The following is a 21,224-nucleotide window of genomic DNA, read 5'->3' as shown; positions in this document are numbered from 1 at the left end:
TGATAGATTTGTCAAACACGATTTCCCTTTCATAAAACCATGCTGACTTTGCCTAATCATATTATGATTTTCTAAGTGTCTTGTTACCATTTCCTTAATAATGGATTCTAGTATTTTCCCGATGACCGATGTCAGGCTAACTGGCCTGTAGTTCCCTGTTTTCTCTCTCCCTCTTTTCCTGAATATCGGGGTCACATTTGCTACCTTGGATTTTGTGATTGACTGTGGTGGAAAACAAGAATGACCAGAGTCCAAAATAAAAATGATTTAATGAAATTTGGGTTTTTAATCTAAATCACAGTCCAGGAGAAAACAACTTTTTTTGAATTAAAATGGACAAGCTTAAATTCTGAAGATTGTGTTTAAAATTAATCACTCCCTTATCTTCCTCAAGATCTTTTAGAGTCTGAGAAGCCAAGAGGTGATAAGCATTTCAATACTGCACCATTGCAGGATTGTTTCTTTTTAAATGTCATTTTTAATTTGAGAGGACATTTACAAACGCATTTCTTTAACCCATCCGAGGCTCTTAAGGCAGGCCAAGGTGGATCTTTCTTTGTTTTTTTTAAAAAAACAAATGTCCATGGATTTCGGGCCCACGTCAGTGGCAGTGGTATAATACTTCTTTTAAATAAAAGTAGCTCCACAGAGATAGAGTGCAGACTTCACTGGAAAGGTGTTGGTACAAGAATGGTGTTGAGAATTTAAATTCAGATCTGCAGGAAACATTAAAGGTCACAGCATAGTGGTAAGATGGACTAAGAACTTTGCCTCTCAATGCTCACCGTTAACCCTTTAATCCTTTGTTATTTTCAGAGACAAAGTGCTCGAGGTGGTGGTGGGGGGGGAGACATGCGATTTACTCACCTGAAATTTAAATCGATAAGACACATTTAAATTGATCAGATACAGTGATTTGATTTGCTGTCCAAGCACTCAACGGATAACCTGAAGGATTTAATTGATGCTGATCAAATTGTATTAAAAAAACGAGTTCAGTATAGGTGGTTTCTGTACAATACTGTTCTTTGCCCTGGAAATAAAATTTAACATTGACAAGTCCTAGACTTATTGGAGGTGCACTCAAAGCTTTAAGGGGTGAAGGTGACTGGCCTTCCGGTTTAAAGACCAATGGGCTGTGCTCAAAGTCCTCACATGTCCAGCGGACACCGAAAGGCAGGCAGTCTAACAGTTTCAGCCCAATATTATTCGACCCACGTGGTTAAACCATTTTTAGAAAGGAACAGCTGCTCTCAAAGGCAATCATGTATGCAGGTGTTTTTTTGTTTACTTAAATCAGATCCAAAAAGGGGTTAAATGGTATTGGTAAACAATTGGATCCCAAACTTCATTTTAAAAAAAAATCTGGAAATCACATGCGAATATGGTTCGGTGGAAGGTGTGAAGACTCTGATTGGTGTGTTGTGCCAGGAAGACGGAAGCAAAATGAAATCATTTCAAGGTGGATTCCTGCAACAGTGGCATTACTATCGCCCTCTGTTGATAAAAAGACTGATTGAAATATTTAAAGTGGACTTGATGGACGTTTGAAGGACAATGAACATGAGGTGTTCATGAACTATCTAAGGACATTTGTTAGTGGGAATGAGGGAATCTGGAAAGCCCCAGATACCTTTTGCTGGTCCAGGAGTGGCTATTCGGCTGTGATGAGCTGCAGAACTCGGAGAACAGACGTGGTATAGTCCAAGAGAGGACGATATGGCATCATACCATATATCCAGTTTGTCAATCAACATTTTGCCTCACATCAACTAAAAATGACTACATTGGGGATAAAATATTGGTGTCTGTTAGGCCCCACAATGTTACTAAAAACATTACCCTTCAGATAGAAGCCTTATAAACAGTTGTAAATTTTGCCCATTCAACTCCACACGCTTTCTCGAATGTCAAGTAGTCGTATCAATTGTTTTATTTATTGTGGTATGTTGGTGTGAGTGTGTAATGCGACGGTTGTCATGGCACATGTGTGATCATGAAGTAGCAGCATGAATCGAGGTGTGAGGACTCGAGACTATAGTCTCTCAGCCTCAAGGTGGCGACATTGTTAGATTACGCAGGTATGTGCTAAAAGTGAAACAAATACTAAAGAATTGTTTTACGCAGTGTATGTATCATGAAATACATTTAGTATGTAACCCCACATCAAATTATAAGCCTGTTTCAGAGACTGTTACTAGGGACAGCCACATACACCCAACATCTTAGGGTGATCAGCAGGGAGATGTATATTCTAGAGACACAGCTCACCCCTTGGTTTGAGACGACTGGGTAAGGGCTTTGCCATTGTCACAGCTCCCACAGAGATTAAGTGCTCAGCATTAACATCACTAGCCATCTCCTCTTGATGAGGTTAAATGTTTTGCCATTGTTTCAGCAAGTCGATGATGTCAGATCAGGTGCCGGACCGTCGGGGTCCCTTTTGTCAAGCTGATGGACTACGTCTGGCATCATCAAGGATAAAGACACAGCTCAAACCAAGGGACAATGTAGAGGATCCCTCCAGGAACAGCAGGCTAGGTTTGTTAAGGCGGACGTGCTGGCAGGTGCCCACGCCCGTGTTGGAAGAAGGGAAGAAGACTGCAGAAAGCAGGATCCGCAGGATCCGAGAGGGTGGGGCCGCGAGGACCATGAGAAGTGAGAGGCCAAGGTGTGAGCTCTGCCCAGAGTGGAAGCGGGTAATATATCTCCAGTTTCCATCCTGTAAACTGCTGCTAAAATACTGAGTGTATTAAACTGTTCCTCATAATAAAGTACGGGCCATCGTAATCAATTGGGGTTGACTCGAATCTTTCGGAACTGGGAGATGAGTAACGGAGCAGAAGGCTCCCTAAGACCGTATATCTATTCTCAACACAAGGGTTGTGAATCTTTGGAATTCTCTACCCCAGAGGGCTGTGGATGCTCAGTTGTTGAGTATATTCAAGACTGAGATCGATAGATTTTTGGACATTAAGAGAATAAAGGGATATGGGGATCAGACAGGAAAGTGGAGTTGAGGTAGAAGATCAGCCATGATCATATTAAGAACATAAGAACATAAGAAATTGGAGCAGGAGTAGGCCAATCGGCCCCTCGAGCCTGCTCCGCCATTCAATAAGATCATGGCTGATCTGATCCCAACCACAAATCTAAAGAACACAAGAAGTAGGAGCAGGACCCGGCCACACAGCCCCTGGGCCCTCTCCGCCACCCACAGGGCATTGACTGATCCGAACTCAGCTTCATGTCCAATTTCCTGCCCGCTCCCCATAACCCCTAATTCCCTTTACTTCTAGGAAACTGTCTATTTCTGTTTTAAATTTATCTAATGATGTAGCTTCCACAGCTTCCTGGGGCAGCAAATTCCACAGACCGACCACCCTCTGAGTGAAGAAGTTTCTCCTCATCTCAGTTTTGAAAGAGCAGCCCCTTATTCTAAGATTATGCCCCCTAGTTCTAGTTTCACCCATCTTTGGGAACATCCTTACTGCATCCACCCGATCAAGCCCCTTCACAATCTTATATGTTTCAATAAGATCGCCTCTCATTCTTCTGAACTCCAATGAGTAGAGTCCCAATCTACTCAACCTCTCCTCATATGTCCGCCCCCTCATCCCCGGGATTAACCGAGTGAACCTTCTTTGTACTGCCTCGAGAGCAAGTATGTCTTTTCTTAAGTATGGAGACCAAAACTGTATGCAGTATTCCAGGTGCGGTCTCACCAATACCTTATATAACTGCAGCAATACCTCCTTGTTTTTATATTCTATCCCCCTAGCAATAAAAGCCAACATTCCGTTGGCTTTCTTGATCACCTGCTGCACCTGCATACCAACTTTTTGATTTTCTTGCACTAGGACCCCCAGATCCCTTTGTACTGCAGTACTTTCCAGTCTCTTGCCATTAAGAAAATAACTTGCTCTCTGATTTTTCCTGCCAAAGTGCATAACCTCACATTTTCCAATATTATATTGCATCTGCCAAATCTCCGCCCACTCACCCAGCCTGTCTATATCCCCTTGCAGGTTTTTTATGTCCTCCTCACTCTCTACTTTCCCTCCCATCTTTGTATCATCTGCAAATTTTGATATGTTGCACTCGGTCCCCTCCTCCAAATCGTTAATATAGATTGTAAAGAGTTGGGGACCCAGCACCGACCCCTGTGGAACACCACTGGTTACTGGTTGCCAGTCCGAAAATGAACCATTTATCCCAACTCTCTGCTTCCTGTTCGATAACCAATCCTCCACCCATGCCAGAATATTACCCCCAATCCCGTGATTTTTTATCTTAAGTAATAATCTTTTATGTGGCACCTTGTCGAATGCCTTCTGGAAGTCTAAATACACTACGTCCACTGGTTCCCCTTTATCCACCCTATACGTTATATCCTCGAAGAACTCAAGCAAATTTGTCAGACATGACTTCCCCTTCATAAAGCCATGCTGACTTTGTCCTATTAAATTATGCTTATCTAAATGTTCCGTTACTGTCTCCTTAATAATAGACTCCAAAATTTTACCCACCACAGATGTTAAGCTAACTGGCCTATAATTTCCAGCCTTCTGCCTACTACCCTTTTTAAATAACGGTGTTACATTAGCAGTTTTCCAATCTGCCGGGACCTCTCCTGAGTCCAGGGAATTTTGGAAAACTATCACCAAAGCATCCACAATCCCTACTGCCACTTCCCTCAAGACCCTAGGATGGAAGCCATCAGGTCCAGGGGATTTATCCGCCTTGAGTCCCATTATTTTACTGAGTACCATCTCCTGAGTGATTTTAATCGTATTTAGCTCCTCCCCCCCGAGAGTCCCCTGTTTGTCCAGTGTTGGGATATTCTTAGTGTCCTCTACTGTAAAGACTGAAACAAAATATTTGTTCAGCATTTTTGCCATCTCCATGTTTCCCACCATTAATTTCCCGGTCTCATCCTCTCAGGGACCTATGTTTGCCTTAGCCACCCTTTTTCTTTTTATATAACTATAGAAACTCTTGCTATCTGTTTTTATATTTTTTGCTAATTTCTTTTCATAATCTAACTTCCCTTTCTTAATCAATCCTTTAGTTACTTTTTGCTGTCTTTTGAAGAATTCCCAATCTTCTATCCTCCCACTAAGTTTGGCTACCTTATATGTCCTTGTTTTTAGTCGGATACTATCCTTGATTTCTTTACTTAGCCACGGGTGGCTGTCATTTCTTTTACACCCTTTTTTCCTCAGTGGAATATATTTATTTTGAAAGTTGTAAAATAACTCCCTAAATGAACACCACTGCTCATGTACCGTCTTACCCTTTAATCTATTTTCCCAGTCCACTTTAATCAATTCCGCTCTCATACCATCATAGTCTCCTTTATTCAAGCTCAGTACGCTTGTTTGAGAATCAACCTTCTCACCCTCTAATTGGATATGGAATTCAACCATGTTGTGGTCGCTCGTTCCAAGGGGATCCTTAACTAGGACATTATTAATTAATCCTGACTCATTACACAGGACCAGGTCCAAGGTTGCCTGCCCCCTTGTAGGATCAGTTACATACTGCTCAAGAAATCCATCCCTGATGCACTCAATGAACTCGTCCTCAAGGCTGCTCTGCCCAATTTGATTTGTCCAGTTAATATGATAATTAAAATCCCCCATAATTATGGCTGTTCCCTTATTACATGCCCCGACTATCTCCTGATTAATACTTCTTTCAGCAGAGTTGCAACTATTAGGAGGCCTATATACTACGCCCACTAATGTTTTTTTTCCTTTATTATTCCTTATCTCCACCCAAACTGTTTCATTATCTTGATGCTTTGTCCCAATATCATTTCTCTGTATTACAGTGATTCCTTCCTTTATTAACATAGCCACCCCACCTCCCCTTCCTTCCTGCCTGTCCTTCCTGATTGTTAAATACCCTGGCATATTTAATTCCCAGTCGTTGTCACCCTGCAGCCATGTTTCTGTAATGGCCACAAGATCATACCCATACGTAGTTATTTGTGCCGTTAACTCGTCCATTTTATTACGAATGCTACGTGCATTCAGATAAAGAACTTTCAAATCTGTTTTGTGATGCTTAGTTCCTGCTTTTTCCTTTTTTAACACTTTACCTATTACTCCATACCTTCTGTCCCTTCCTGTTACGCTTTCCTCTCTCTCCCTGCTCAGGTTCCCAACCCCCTGCCACTTTAGTTTAAACCCTCCCCAACAGCACTAGCAAACACTCCTCCTAGGACAGCGGTCCCGGCCCTGCCCAGGTGCAGACCATCCGGTTTGTACTAGTCCCACCTCCCCCAGAACCGTTTCCAGTGTCCCAGGAATTTGAATCCCTCCCCCTTGCACCATTCCTCTAGCCACGTATTCATTTGAAATATCCTCCTATTTCTACTCTGACTAGCACGTGGCACTGGCAGCAATCCTGAGATTACTACCTTTGAGGTCCTATTTTTAAATTTACCTCCTAACTCCCTATATTCTGCTTTTAGGACCTCATCCCCTTTTTTACCTATATCGTTGGTGCCTATGTGCACCACGACAGCTGGCTGTTCGCCCTCCCCCTCCAAAATGTTCTGTAGCCGCTCCGAGACATCCTTGATCCTTGCACCAGGGAGGCAACACACCATCCTGGAGCCATGATCTTATTGAATGGTGGAGCAGGCTCGAGGGGCCGTATGGCCTACTCCTGCTTCTATTTCTTATGATCTTACATTCTTATATTCCCACATCGCTACTGGCAAATGCATCATCTGGTTCTGTTACCACACTTTTATTTTATTCACCTATTTTGAATAAACAACCTGACTTGAGATTTGATAGTTCAGTTTGGTTTCAACTAAACTGACACGAACTTAGTGCTGGAACTCAAACTATAAAACCTGCCCCTTCCAGTGCTGAGGAGATCTACAAATAGGAAAAGGTTACTCCAGAATCATCCTGGAATGCAAAGATAATCCCTGGCTTCCTTTCTCTACTATCAACTGTCTCCTTTCTCCCTTGACCTCTCCACTCTCACCTCCAACAACAAGTGCGAGGAACTCGTGGACTCCTGTCTCACAAAGGTTGAGACCATCTGTACAGCTGCCGCTGTGGCATCCCACCTTCCTCTTGCTCATTAGGTCAAACTTCCCCCAAGGTTTCCCCCTGCCCTAGCCCTGAACCGACGACTTTTGCTAGTTTTCCTCTCCTATCTCACCGTCTCCAAGCTGATGCATTTATGGGGAAGCTAGATAAGGACATGAGGAAGAAAGGAACATCAGAACATAAGAAATAGGAGGAGGAGTAGGCCGTACGGCCCCTCGAGCCTGCTCCACCATTCAATAAGATCATGGCTGATCTTCAACCTCAACTCTACTTTCCTGCCTGATCCCCATATCCCTTGATTCCCTTAGAGTCCAAAATCTATCCATCTCAGCCTTGAATATATTCAATGACTGAGCATCCACAGCCCTCTGGGGTAAAGAATTCCAAAGATGCATAAGCCTCTGAGTGAAGTATTTCCACCTCATCTCAGTCTTAAATGGCCGACCCCTTATCCTGACTACGCCCTCTAGTTCTAGACTCTTCAGCCAGGGGAAACAACCTCTCAGTCTCGACCTTGTCAAGCCCCCTCAGAATCTTATATGTTTCAATGAGATCACCTCTCATTCTTCTAAACTCCAGAGAGTATAGGTCCATTCTACTCAATCTCGCCTCATAGGACAACCCTCTCATCCCAGGAATCAATTTAGTGAACCTCTGTTGCACCGCCTCTCCTTCCTTAGATAAGGAGACCAAAACTGTACGCAGTACTCCAGGTGAGGTCTCGCCAAAGCCCTGTACAATTGTAATAGGACTTCCTTACTCTTATACTCCAACCTCCTTGCGATAAAGGCCAACATACCATTTGCCTTCCTAATTGCTTGCTGTACCTGCATGCAAACCTTTTGTGTTTCTTGTACGAGGACCCCCAAGTCTCTCTGAACACCAACATTTAATAGTTTCTCACCATTTAAAAAATATTCTGTTTTTCTATTCAGCTGAGAGGAGCCGAGCGGAGCGGAGGGAGCGTCCGATAAAAGGCGGGATTTCAGAGCGCTAAGAGGAGCCGAGCCGAGCGGAGGGAGCGTCCGATAAAAGGCGGGATTTCAGAGCGCTGAGAACAGCTGAGAGGAGCCGAGCCGAGCGGAGGGAGCGTCCGATAAAAGGCGGGATTTCAGAGCGCTAAGAGGAGCCGAGCCGAGCGGAGGGAGCGTCCGATAAAAGGCGGGATTTCAGAGCGCTGAGAACAGCTGAGAGGAGCCGAGCGGAGCGGAGGGAGCGTCCGATAAAAGGCGGGATTTCAGAGCGCTGAGAGGAGCCGAGCGGAGGGAGCGTCCGATAAAAGGCGGGATTTCAGAGCACTGAGAGGAGCCGAGCCGAGCGGAGCTGCGACCGAGTTCGAAGTGACGTCAGGAATCAGATCGGGACGCGACACAGGGGAGGCACCTGATTGGTGAGTAGGTTCAGGTGAGTATTTCTACTTATCGACAGTAACGAAAGTAAAAGGAAAGGGAAGGTCTGCAGGTCTTATCGGAAGTAGCGTTTATTTTTTAGTGAATCAAGGTCCCCAGTGTAGTTAACATTCTCTAAATTGAGAACAATTTAAAGGAGTAAACTCCTTAAAGGGAGTGGTAAGTAGTTTTTCTTTCCTTTTTTTTTCTCTTGACATTGTAGTTGTTCTTAAGCTAATTTAAGGGTTAAGTCATGGCAGGAGATCCCAGCGCCGTGTCATGTTCCTCTTGTGGGATGTGGGAATTCAGGGCTCCTTCCTGTATCCCTGATTCCTTCACCTGCGGGAAGTGTGTCCAGCTGCAGCTATTGTTTGACCGCTTGACGGCTCTGGAGCTGCGGATGGACTCACTTTGGAGCATCCGCGATGCTGAGAAAGTCGTGGATAGCACGTTCAGTGAGTTGGTCACACCGCAGATAAAAATTACTGAGGGAGATAGTGAATGGGTGACCAACAGACAGAGGAAGAGTAGGAAGGCAGTGCAGGGGTCCCCTGCGGTCATCTCCCTCCAAAACAGGTATACCGTTTTGGATACTGTTGGGGGAGATGGCTCACCAGGGGAAGGTGGCAGTGGCCAGGTTCATGGCACCGTGGCTGGCTCTGCTGCACAGGAGGGCAGGAAAAAGAGTGGCAGAGCTATAGTGATAGGGGACTCGATTGTAAGGGGAATAGACAGGCGTTTCTGCGGACGCAACCGAGACTCCAGGATGGTATGTTGCCTCCCTGGTGCAAGGGTCAAGGATGTCTCGGAGCGGCTGCAGGACATTCTGGAGGGGGAGGGTGAACAGCCAGTTGTCGTGGTGCATATAGGCACCAACGATATAGGTAAAAAACAGGATGAGGTCCTACAAGCTGAATTTAGGGAGTTAGGAGTTAAACTAAAGAGTAGGACCTCAAAGGTAGTAATCTCAGGATTGCTACCAGTGCCACGGGCTAGTCAGAGTAGGAATGACAGGATAGCGAGGATGAATACGTGGCTTGAGAGATGGTGCACGAGGGAGGGATTCAAATTCCTGGGCCATTGGAACCGGTTCTGGGGGAGGTGGGACCAGTACAAATTGGACGGTCTGCATCTGGGCAGGACTGGAACCAATGTCCTAGTGCTAGTGCTGTTGGGGAGGGTTTAAACTAATGTGGCAGGGGGATGGGAAACGATGCAGGAAGTCAGTGGGAAATAAAGTGGTGACAGAAACAAAAGGCAGTAAGGGAGAGTGTACAGAACATGACTGGACAGATGGTCTGAGAAAGCAGGGCAAAGACCAAGGGAAGTCTAGATTAAACTGCATTTATTTCAATGCAAGAAGTCTGATGGGCAAGGCAGATGAACTCAGGGCATGGATGGGTACATGGGACTGGGATGTTACAGCTATTACTGAAACATGGCTAAGGGAGGGGCAGGACTGGCAGCTCAATGTTCCAGGGTACAGATGCTATAGGAAAGATAGAGCAGGAGGTAAGAGAGGAGGGGGAGTTGCGTTCTTGATTAGGGAGAACATCACGGCAGTAGTGAGAGGGGATATATCCGAGGGTTCGCCCACTGAGTCTATATGGGTAGAACTGAAAAATAAGAAGGGAGAGATCACTTTGATAGGATTGTACTACAGACCCCCAAATAGTCAACGGGAAATTGAGGAGCAAATATGTAAGGAGATTACAGACAGCTGCAAGAAAAATAGGGTGGTAATAGTAGGGGACTTTAACTTTCCCAACATTGACTGGGACAGCCATAGCATTAGGGGCTTGGATGGAGAGAAATTTGTTGAGTGTATTCAGGAGGAATTTCTCATTCAGTATGTGGATGGCCCGACTAGAGAGGGGGCAAAACTTGACCTCCTCTTGGGAAATAAGGAAGGGCAGGTGACAGAAGTGTTAGTGAGGGATCACTTTGGGACCAGTGATCATAATTCCATTAGTTTTAAGATAGCTATGGAGAAGGATAGGTCTGGCCCAAAAGTTAAAATTCTAAATTGGGGAAAGGCCAATTTTGATGGTATTAGACAGGAACTTTCAGAAGTTGATTGGGAGAGTCTGTTGGCAGGCAAAGGGACGTCTGGTAAGTGGGAGGCTTTCAAAAGTGTGTTAACCAGGGTTCAGGGTAAGCACATTCCTTATAAAGTGAAGGGCAAGGCTGGTAGAAGTAGGGAACCTTGGATGACTCGGGAGATTGAGGCACTAGTCAAAAAGAAGAAGGAGGCATATGACATGCATAGGCAGCTGGGATCAAGTGGATCCCTTGAAGAGTATAGAGATTGCCGGAGTAGAGTTAAGAGAGAAATCAGGAGGGCAAAAAGGGGATATGAGATTGCTTTGGCAGATCAGGCAAAGGTGAATCCAAAGAGCTTCTACAAATACATAAAGGGCAAAAGGGTAACTAGGGAGAGAGTAGGGCCTCTTAAGGATCAACAAGGTCATCTATGTGCGGAACCACAAGAGATGGGTGAGATCCTGAATGAATATTTCACATCGGTATTTACGGTTGAGAAAGGCATGGATGTTAGGGAACTTGGGGAAATAAATAGTGATGTCTTGAGGAGTGCACATATTACAGAGAGGGAGGTGCTGGAAGTCTTAACGCGCATCAAGGTAGATAAATCTCCGGGACCTGATGAAATGTATCCCAGGACGTTATGGGAGGTTAGGGAGGAAATTGCGGGTCCCCTAGCAGAGATATTTGAATCATCCACCGCTACAGGTGAGGTGCCTGAAGATTGGAGGGTAGCAAATGTTGTGCCTTTGTTTAAGAAGGGCGGCAGGGAAAAGCCTGGGAACTACAGACCAGTGAGCCTGACATCTGTAGTGGGTAAGTTGTTAGAGGGTATTCTGAGGGACAGGATCTACAGGCATTTGGAGAGGCAGGGACTAATTAGGAACAGTCAGCATGGTTTTGTGAGAGGAAAATCATGTCTCACGAATTTGATTGAGTTTTTTGAAGGGGTAACCAAGAAGATAGATGAGGGCTGTGCAGTAGACGTGGTCTACATGGACTTCAGCAAAGCATTTGACAAGGTACCGCATGGTAGGTTGTTACATAAGGTTAAATCTCATGGGATCCAAGGTGAGGTAGCCAATTGGATACAAAATTGGCTTGACGACAGAAGACAGAGGGTGGTTGTCGAGGGTTGTTTTTCAAACTGGATGCCTGTGTCCAGCGGTGTGCCTCAGGGATCGGTGCTGGGTCCGCTGTTATTTGTTATTTATATTAATGATTTGGATGAGAATTTAGGAGGCATGGTTAGTAAGTTTGCAGATGACACCAAGATTGGTGGCATTGTGGACAGTGAAGAAGGTTATCTAGGATTGCAACGGGATCTTGATAAATTGGGCCAGTGGGCCGATGAATGGCAGATGGAGTTTAATTTAGATAAATGTGAGGTGATGCATTTTGGTAGATCGAATCGGGCCAGGACCTACTCAGTTAATGGTAGGGCGTTGGGGAGAGTTATAGAACAAAGAGATCTAGGAGTACAGATTCATAGCTCCTTGAAAGTGGAGTCACAGGTAGATAGGGTGGTGAAGAAGGCATTCAGCATGCTTGGTTTCATTGGTCAGAACATTGAATGCAGGAGTTGGGATGTCTTGTTGAAGTTGTACAGGGCATTGGTGAGGCCACACTTGGAGTACTGTGTACAGTTCTGGTCACCCTATTATAGAAAGGATATTATTAAACTAGAAAGAGTGCAGAAAAGATTTACTAGGATGCTACCGGGACTTGATGGTTTGACTTACAGGGAGAGGTTAGACAGACTGGGACTTTTTTCCCTGGAGAGTAGGAGGTTAAGGGGTGATCTTATAGAAGTCTATAAAATAATGAGGGGTATAGATAAGGTCGATAGTCAAAATCTTTTCCCAAAGGTAGGGGAGTCTGTAACGAGGGGGCACAGATTTAAGGTGAGAGGGGAGAGATACAAAAGGATCCAGAGGGGCAATTTTTTCACTCAAAGGGTGGTGAGTGTCTGGAACGAGCTGCCAGAGGCAGTAGTAGAGGCGGGTACAATTTTGTCTTTTAAAAAGCATTTGGACAGTTACATGGGTAAGATGGTTATCGAGGGATATGGGCCAAGTGCAGGCAATTGGGACTAGCTTAGTGGTATAAACTGGGCGACATGGACATGTTGGGCCGAAGGGCCTGTTTCCATGTTGTAACTTCTATGATTCTATGATTCTATGATGATTCCTACCAAAGTGAATAACCTCACATTTTCCCACATTATACTCCATCTGCCACCTTCTTGCCCACTCACTTAACCTGTCTATATCCCTTTGCAGACACTTTGTGTCCTCCTCACAGCTTACTTTCCCACCTATCTTTGTATCGTCAGCAAACTTGGATACATTTCACTCGTCCCTTCATCTCAGTCATTAATATAGATTGTGAATAGCTGAGGCCCAAGCACCGATCCTTGCGGCACCCCACTAGTTACAGCCTGCCAACCTGAGAATGACCTGTTTATTCCTCCTCTCTGATTTCTGTCCGTTAACCAATCCTCTATCCATGCTAATATGTTATCCCCAACCTGATGAATAGAAGGATATGTTTATAGAGTTAGATGAAGAGGGGTGGGAGGAGGCTCGTGTGGAGCTAAAAGTCGGCATAGACCAGTTGGACCGAATGACCTGTTTCTGTGCTGTAGACTCTATGTAAACTTATCTTGTCAATGAGACCCACCTCCTGTTCTCTTGACCCCATTCCCACTAAACTGATGACCACCCAACTTTCCTCACTGGCTTCAATGCTAACTGATATTGAAAATGGTTCCTTCTTCTCAGGTACTGTCCTGCTCCCTTTCAAATCTGATGTCATCACCCTCTCCTCAACAAACCCATCCTTAGCCCTTGCAAACTACAGCCCCATCTCCAACACCAATTCCTCGAATGTGTTGTCACCTCTCAAATTAGTGCCCATCATTCCTGCAACTCCGTGTTTGAATCCCTCCAATCAGATTTCCGCCCCTGCCTCAGCACTGAAACAATCTTAAGCAATCACAAATTCCATCCTTTGTGATTGTGACCATGGAGTATTATCTCCCTGTCTCCCCTCATCCTTCTCGACCTGCCTGAAGCCTTTGACCTGATTGACCACACCAACTTCCTCCAACGTCTTTCCTTCGTGGTTTAGTTGACTGGGACTGCCCTCGCCTGGTTCCATTCTTATCTCTACAGTCGTAGCCAGAGCATCACCAGCAATGGCTTCTCTTCCCACCCCCACACTGTTACTTCTGGAGTCGCCTCAAGGATGGCCCAGTCCTCTTCATCATCTACATGCTGTCTCTCGGCGACATCATCTGAAGATATGGATTCAGGTTCCACATGTACGCTGATGACACCCAGCTCTACCTCACCACCACCTCTCTCGGCCCCTCCACTGCCTCTATGTTGTCATCCTGCTTGTCCATCACCCAGTCCTCAATAAGCCACAATTTCTTCCAGTTAAACATTTGGAAGGTCAACGCCACAAACTCCGTTCCCTCACCACTGATTCCATCCCGCTCCCTGGCTATTATCTCAGGCTGAACCAGACTGTACCCAACCTCGGCATCCTATTCGACCCTGAGCTGAGTTTCTGACCACATATCGGCTCCATTGCAAAGACCACCTCCTTCCACCTCCGTAATACTGCCCATCTCCGCCCTGTCTCAGCCCATCTGCTGCTGAAACCCTCATCCATGCTTTTCTCACCTCCAGATTTGACTATTCCAATACTCTACTGCGCTGCCCAAACCCTCACCTTCCATGAACTTCAGCTCATTCAAAACTCTGCTGCTTTTATCCTAACCCATGCCAAATCCCGTTCACCCATCATCCCTGTGCTCATTGATCTACATTGGCTTCCAGCCCCCCAACACTTCCAATTTAAAAATCTAATTCTTTTGTTCAAATCCCTTCCTGGCCTCCCCCTCCCTATTTCTGTAACCTCCACCAGCCCTGTGACCCTCCGAGAACTCTGTGCTTCTCCAACTGGTCTCTTTGGATCCCCCATTCCCTTCGTCCCACCAGTGGCGGCCGTGCCTTCAGCTGTCTAGGCCCTAAGCTCTGGAGTTCCCTCCCTAAATTCTCTGTCCCTCTACCTCTCTCTCCTTTCATAACATTCTCCTTAAAACCTACCTCTTTGACCAAGCATTTAGTCATCCCTGCTAATCAATTCTTTGATTCAATGTCAATTCTTTTTGGATTACGATTGTGAAGAGCCTTGGGACATTTTTCTTTGTTAAAGTTACAAGTTGTTGTTGATGTTGCTCCCTAATGTAAAACATCTGGACTTCTGAACCGTAATGTGGAAGAGGAATGGATTTTTCCTGCCGACGAACACACTCTCAAAATGCAGTAAGTGGTTTAGCCTACATCCTTATGGAATTGTGGGCTTCTAGAATAATTTAGTCATGACAGGAGGTAACCTTTGAGGAGTCAATGGAATCAAGAACAATAAAATACTGCATGATTGGAGTTGAAAAAAGAAAAACTTGCGTTTATATAGCACCTTTCACGACCTCAGGACGTCCCAAAGTGCTTTACAACCAATTAAGTACTTATGAAGTGTAGTCATTGTTGTAATATCGGAAATGCAGCAGCCAATTTGCGCACAGCAAGATCCCACAAACAGCAATGAAATAAATGACCAGATCATCTATTTTAGTTGGTGATTGAGGGATAAATTTTGGCTAGGACACCATAAGAACTCCCCTGCTCTTCTTCGAATAGTGCTGTGGGATCTTTTACATCCATCTGAGAGGGCTGACAGGGCCTCGTTTTAAAGTCTTGTCCAAATGATGCCACCTCTGACAGTGCAGCACTCCCTCAGTACTGCACTGAAGTGTCAGCATCGATTATGTGCTCAAGTTACTAGAGTGGGGCTTGAACTCAGAAGGGCTTGACTCAGGGGGGGGGGGAGAGTGCTGCCCACTGAGCCATGGGCTAACACCTTATCAGCGGTGTCTGGTCTGTTCCCTTATCCCTTTCCTTCAACCACATCTCCAACCTTTCCTTAAATATTAACATGGGCAACAATTTTAACTTAACCCACCCGACGGGAAACTACCACCCGTTTTACAACCTGCCCAATGTTACTTTCCATTGGCTTTATTAACCCCACCCCACCACCCCGCCCATCACTAACTCTGGCAGAGCATTCCACAACCTCACAACCCTCTGTGTAAATACATTTCTCCTGCCCTCTGTCCTAAATCTTGTAATCTCATATCTACGACCCTTTGTTTTAGACCCTTCAATAACCGTCTGCCTGCTCCATCCCTTTATAATTTTAAACACTTTCATCAAATCACCACTTAAACGTCTCTGTTTTAACAAAAACTGGACGCACATCACGGACACTGGAGCATCATATCCGTCTTTGGGACGAGACCTTAAACCAAGGCCCCATCTGTCCTCTCGTGGTACTATTTCGATGAAGAGCAGTGGGGGGGAGCTCTCCTTGGTGCCCTGGCCAATATTTATCTCTCAACCAACATCACTAAAACAGATTTTCTAGTCATTATCTCATTACTGTTTGTGGGAGCTTGCTGTGTGCAAATTGGCTGCCGCGTTTCTTACATTACAACGGTAAACACCTACATGGATTGGTTGGGGCCGAACGGCCTCGTTCCGTGTTGTAATTTCCGTGTAATTCTATGTGATCCTGTGGTACAAAACTCGGAACTATCCATAAAAGTTTGTAACTGCGTCACAAGTTCATAGCAATTCTACTTTCTCTTCAAGGAGAGTAGACTTGTTCATTATTGCTGATAATTATAGAACCTCCATGTTGACCTACCACATGTTAAGTTAGTTTCTGAAATCCTTTATGAGCAATGATGAGATTCTCAGGCTGATTATCTTCAGACAGCAGGCCTATCAGTCTCATAGATTCCTTGTCAAATGTTTCTTGTCATTTCAGATCAAATCTATGGTAGATTGACCCAATGCCTTATTTCTAATCTGCTGAGGTAAAATACAAGAATGGAACTTGTAAAATGTTTGAATTAGATCCTATCTGACACACTGGCTCACCTTTGTCAGACGGTAAATATTCCTACTTTATGGACAATTTATCAGATTTTACAGATCATTATCAAAATAATGAGTAGGAAATTTCACTCAGTGACTCAACATTGTCTTTGGTCCAAATGCACCTTATGGAACGAAAGAAAGACTTGCATTTATATAGCGCCTTTCACAACCTCAGGACTTCCCAAAGTCCTTTACAACCAATGAAGTGTTTTTGTGGTGTAGTCACTGTTGTAAATTTTTTTATTATTCTTTCATGTGATGTGGAGGTCGCTGGCAAGGCCAGCATTTATTGCCCATCCCTAATTGCCCTTGAGAAGGTGGTGGTGAGCCGCCTTCTTGAACCGCTGCAGTTCTCCCACAGTGCTGTTAGGTAGGGAGTTCCAGGATTTTGACCCAGCAATGATGAAGGAACGGCGATATATTTCCAAGTCAGAATGGTGTGTGGCTTGGAGGGGAACGTGCAGGTGGTGTTGTTCCCATGCGTCTGCTGCCCTTGTCCTTTTAGGTGGTAGAGGTCGCGGGTTTGGGAGGTGCTGTCGAAGAAGCCTTGGCGAGTTGCTGCAGTGCATCCTGTGGATGGTACACACTGCAGTCACTGTGCGCCGGTGGTGAAGGGAGTGAATGTTTAGGGTGGTGGATGGGGTGCCAATCAAGCGGGCTGCTTTGTCCTGGATGGTGTCGAGCTTCTTGAGTGTTGTTGGAGCTGCACTCATCCAGGCAAGTGGAGAGTATTCCATCACACTCCTGACTTGAGCCTTGTAGATGCAGGAAAGGCTTTGGGGAGTCAGGAGGTGAGTCACTCGCCACAGAATACCCAGCCTCTGACCTGCTCTTGTTGCCACAGTGTTTATATGGCTGGTCCAGTTAAATTTCTGGTCAATGGTGACCCCCAGGATGTTGATGGTGGGGGATTCGGCGATGGTAATGCCATTGAATGTCAAGGGGAGGAGGTTAGACTCTCTCTTGTTGGAGATGGTCATTGCCTGGCACCTGTCTGGTGCGAATGTTACTTGCTACTTATGAGCCCAAGCCTGGATGTTGTCCAGGTCTTGCTGCATGCGGGCACGGACTGCTTCATTATCTGAAGGGTTGCGAATGGAACTGAACACTGTGCAATCATCAGCGAACATCCCCATTTCTGACCTTATGATGGAGGGAAGGTCATTGATGAAGCAGCTGAAGATGGTTGGGCCTAGGACACTGCCCTGAGGAACTCCTGCAGCAATGCCCTGGGGCTGAGATGATTGGCCTCCAACAACCACTGCCATCTTCCTTTGTGCTAGGTATGACTCCAGCCACTGGAGAGTTTTCACCCTGATTCCCACTGACTTCAATAAAGATTGTTCTGCTCTGGTTACTTTTAATGGTGACCTTGTTTTTGTGTTGGAGAGATTTTCCACTGCTGATGTTATGGTGAAAAAACAATCAAACACGCATTTATTGATATGAAAAGAAATGAAACTCAATCATATGACAGTAGCTCTCTTTCTACTTTAAAAAAAAATTGTGCAGACATTTATTAACTATCTCTAATCTCATAAACTAACTTTATAATATTAGCCACTTCAAAAAGATACAAAATTTTTAGTATCAATTATATACATTTTCATTAGATGGACAAAACAACCTTACTGAACCTAAGTTAATTTGTGTACTTATATAACTGGGTGCAGACACCTGTTCCATATCACTGATATGAATAAACCGTGATGTGGAGATGCCGGTGATGGACTGGGTGGACAAATGTAAGGAGTCTTATAACACCGGGTTATAGTCCTGGTGTTGTAAGACTCCTTACATGAATAAACCGCACATTGAGAAAGGAAGGCCTATGCATTGAATGGTAAACTCTGAATGAATTGAGTCTCCATAGGTTAAAGAAACCCATTACTTTTAAGCTGTCAACATTCTTTAAGCAGGTCGCAAGCAAGTGGCATAATTATGGAGTCAGTTATAAAGTTTGCACCCAATTTGCTGTCCCATTTATCAGCTGCCTGAAGCGCGTTATCGAATATTGTAAGACTGTACTGTATATCTTCAGGTTATAAGTATATACTTATACAAAACTGAATAAGAACTGTCAGGTCAGATTTACAGTGATTTTAGCCTCAAGATTTCTTGGCAATTCTGTCCACTATTCTGCCACCATTCTGCTGCCATGTCTTTATCACGCTTTATGCAGTTGGATTGACTCATTCCAGTATTCAGTCATTATGTGCGCAAACATAAATATCACATCATTGTAGTCAGGAAGCTCTTATTTATTCCCTCGCTCTCAAGAACAATTATACTCCAGAAGCTTTTCAAGCGTTTGCTGTGGACAGTGAGATTTTTGGCTATAATTAGCTGGAACATTCTGAAACCATAGGAATAATTAAAATTAATCTGAATAAATACAGTAATAATCTTTCCAACTTCAGCAAGCAGCAGTCCATAATTTATGGCCTTTTATTTTACCTCTGCATATCAGAAAATGTCATGGATTTTCAAGTGATTCTTCAGTAAGTCAGAATTCTATATTTACACTGAAACAGCAAGAAAGGTTGTGGGGTATATTTTATTCAGTGTATAAGGTTAAAGAAAAATTATTTCAATAAACCGCCATTATAAACCTGAAACGAAATCTGAAACTGCTGGAAATACATAGCGGAACCCGCCATCATCTGAATAGACAGATTAACATTTCAGATGTAAACCCATTGGTGGAGACTTTCAACATGCCAACTGCCCATTTCTCGCTTGAAAAACGGGTGACCAGCAGTTGAAAGAACCTTGCCCACCCATTTACATGGCTGGCTGAATCATCCTTACCTAAGGAAGGATGTACTTGCCTTAGAGGCGGTGCAACTGGATTGATTCCTGGGATGAGAGGGTTGTCCTATGAGGCGAGGTTGAGTCGAATGGACCCATACTCTCTGGAGTTTAGAAGAATGAGAGGTGATCTCATTGAAACAGATAAGATTCTGAGACAGCTTGACAGGGTAGTTGCTCCGAGGTTGTTTCCCCTGGCTGGAGAGTCTAGAACTAGGGGGCATGTTCGCAGGATAAGGTTGTTGGCCATTTAAGACTGAGATGAGGAGGAATTTCTTCACTCAGAGGGTTGTGAATCTTTGGAATGCTCTACCCCAGAGGGCTATGGATGCTCAGTCATTGAGTGTATTCAAGGCTGAGATGGATAGATTTTTGGACTCTAGGGGAATCAAGGTATATGGGGATCAGGTGGGAAATTGGAGTTGAGATTGATGAACAGCCATGATCTTATTGAATGGTGGAGCAGGCTCGAGGGGCCGTATGGCCTACTCCTATTCTTTTTCTTGTGTTCTTAATTTTCAGGCAGCTTCGTAAATGGACATCCAAACCAGAAGGGTGGGGAGAGAAAGGGGAAGGGCCGTTCTGCCATCAACGAGGGAATATACAATAAATGTGCATAAGCATATCCATGGCGTGGGTTTTAAGAGACATGCTCCTTGTGCCATTAAGGAGATGCGTAAATTTGCAGTGAAGGAGATGGGGTCCTCCTGATGTCCGTAATGATACTCGTCTGATCAAGGCTGTTTGGGCTAAAGGTGTAAGAAATGTTCCATATCGCTTTCGTGTACGTTTTTCCAGAAACCATAATGAGGACGAGGACTCTCCTAACAAATTCTACACATTGATATCCTGTGTTCCTGTCACATCCTACAAAGGTCTGCAGACAGTCAATGTTGATGAAAACTGAAATGTAAATGTTTTGTTAAAATAAACTGCAAAAAGTGAACAAAAAAACAGGTGGCAGGCTGTTTAGTTATGCATGTCGGGGTCCTACGCCTGTTGTAGGACTCCAATTGGAACTTACAAAGAGAAATGGGTGGAACATGCATGCCACGTTCCAGTCCCTTTTCCCCAGGCGTTGAGAGGCCTAACCGGTGATTCTTAAAGGGATTGCTGGAGTCCTCGCCAAAAAGATAACATTTGGGGTTTTTTGAAAGATTTTTGTGGAGCCAGGAGGAGCACTCCTGCTCCTCCTGACCCTACATGGAGACCTTGGGCACCCCTTGCCCTAGGGCCCCCACCTGCTCCCCAGATCATGATCATTCCCAGCCCCTCCCCCTTGCTCGCTTACTTTGCTGGGGACTGACTCCTTGGGTCCCCTTGGTAGCCACATGATTTCCCGCTCCTTCCCGCCGGCCTCTACGTTACCCCTACCGTCTTTGGGTGGGCATCCGTGAGGGGACAGTAACAAGAGGCCTGTGAGTTAAAAGCAGATGGGCCTCACGCTCTAGGGGCCTGAGGCCTGCTTCGGCCTCTGCCTGCCCAATTCTCGCCTTGGGTTAAAATCGGGACTAGAGAAATTGAGAGAAAGGGACAGAGGCCATGATATTGCTCAAGGGTTCTACCGTTCTCCTGCTGTAACTCCTGTGAAAGACTGGCAGAACCTCATATGCACTGTTTCCGTGGGGGTTTCCGCAGGGATTCCGCCGGCCTTGTTCGGGGTTACAGAGAGAGACTAACAGAACCACCGCGGAATTTCAGAGCCGGAGTCTTCACAGGAAGCGGGGTAGGAAAAAAATCCTCATCCAAATAGTTGTGGAGAGAGTCCACGGATGGAGGGGAAGAGACAGAGATAGACCATCTGAAAGCCATATCAGCCGTGGCTCAGTGGTAGCACTCTCAACTCTGAGTCAGTAGGCTCGTGAGTTCAACTCCCATTTCAGATACTC

The 21,224-nt window shown here is 45.0% G+C and overlaps 1 pseudogene; it reads left to right on the top strand.

Annotated features, from left to right (window-relative positions):
• The first annotated feature begins 2,408 nt into the window (after positions 1-2,408).
• On the top strand, positions 2,409-20,289 carry LOC137332449 (large ribosomal subunit protein eL31-like; annotated as a pseudogene).
• The last annotated feature ends 935 nt before the right edge of the window (positions 20,290-21,224 follow it).

Source organism: Heptranchias perlo, chromosome 2 (genome assembly GCF_035084215.1).
Source record: "Heptranchias perlo isolate sHepPer1 chromosome 2, sHepPer1.hap1, whole genome shotgun sequence".
NCBI lineage: Eukaryota > Metazoa > Chordata > Chondrichthyes > Hexanchiformes > Hexanchidae > Heptranchias > Heptranchias perlo.
This window is presented reverse-complemented; position numbering and strand designations above follow the sequence as displayed.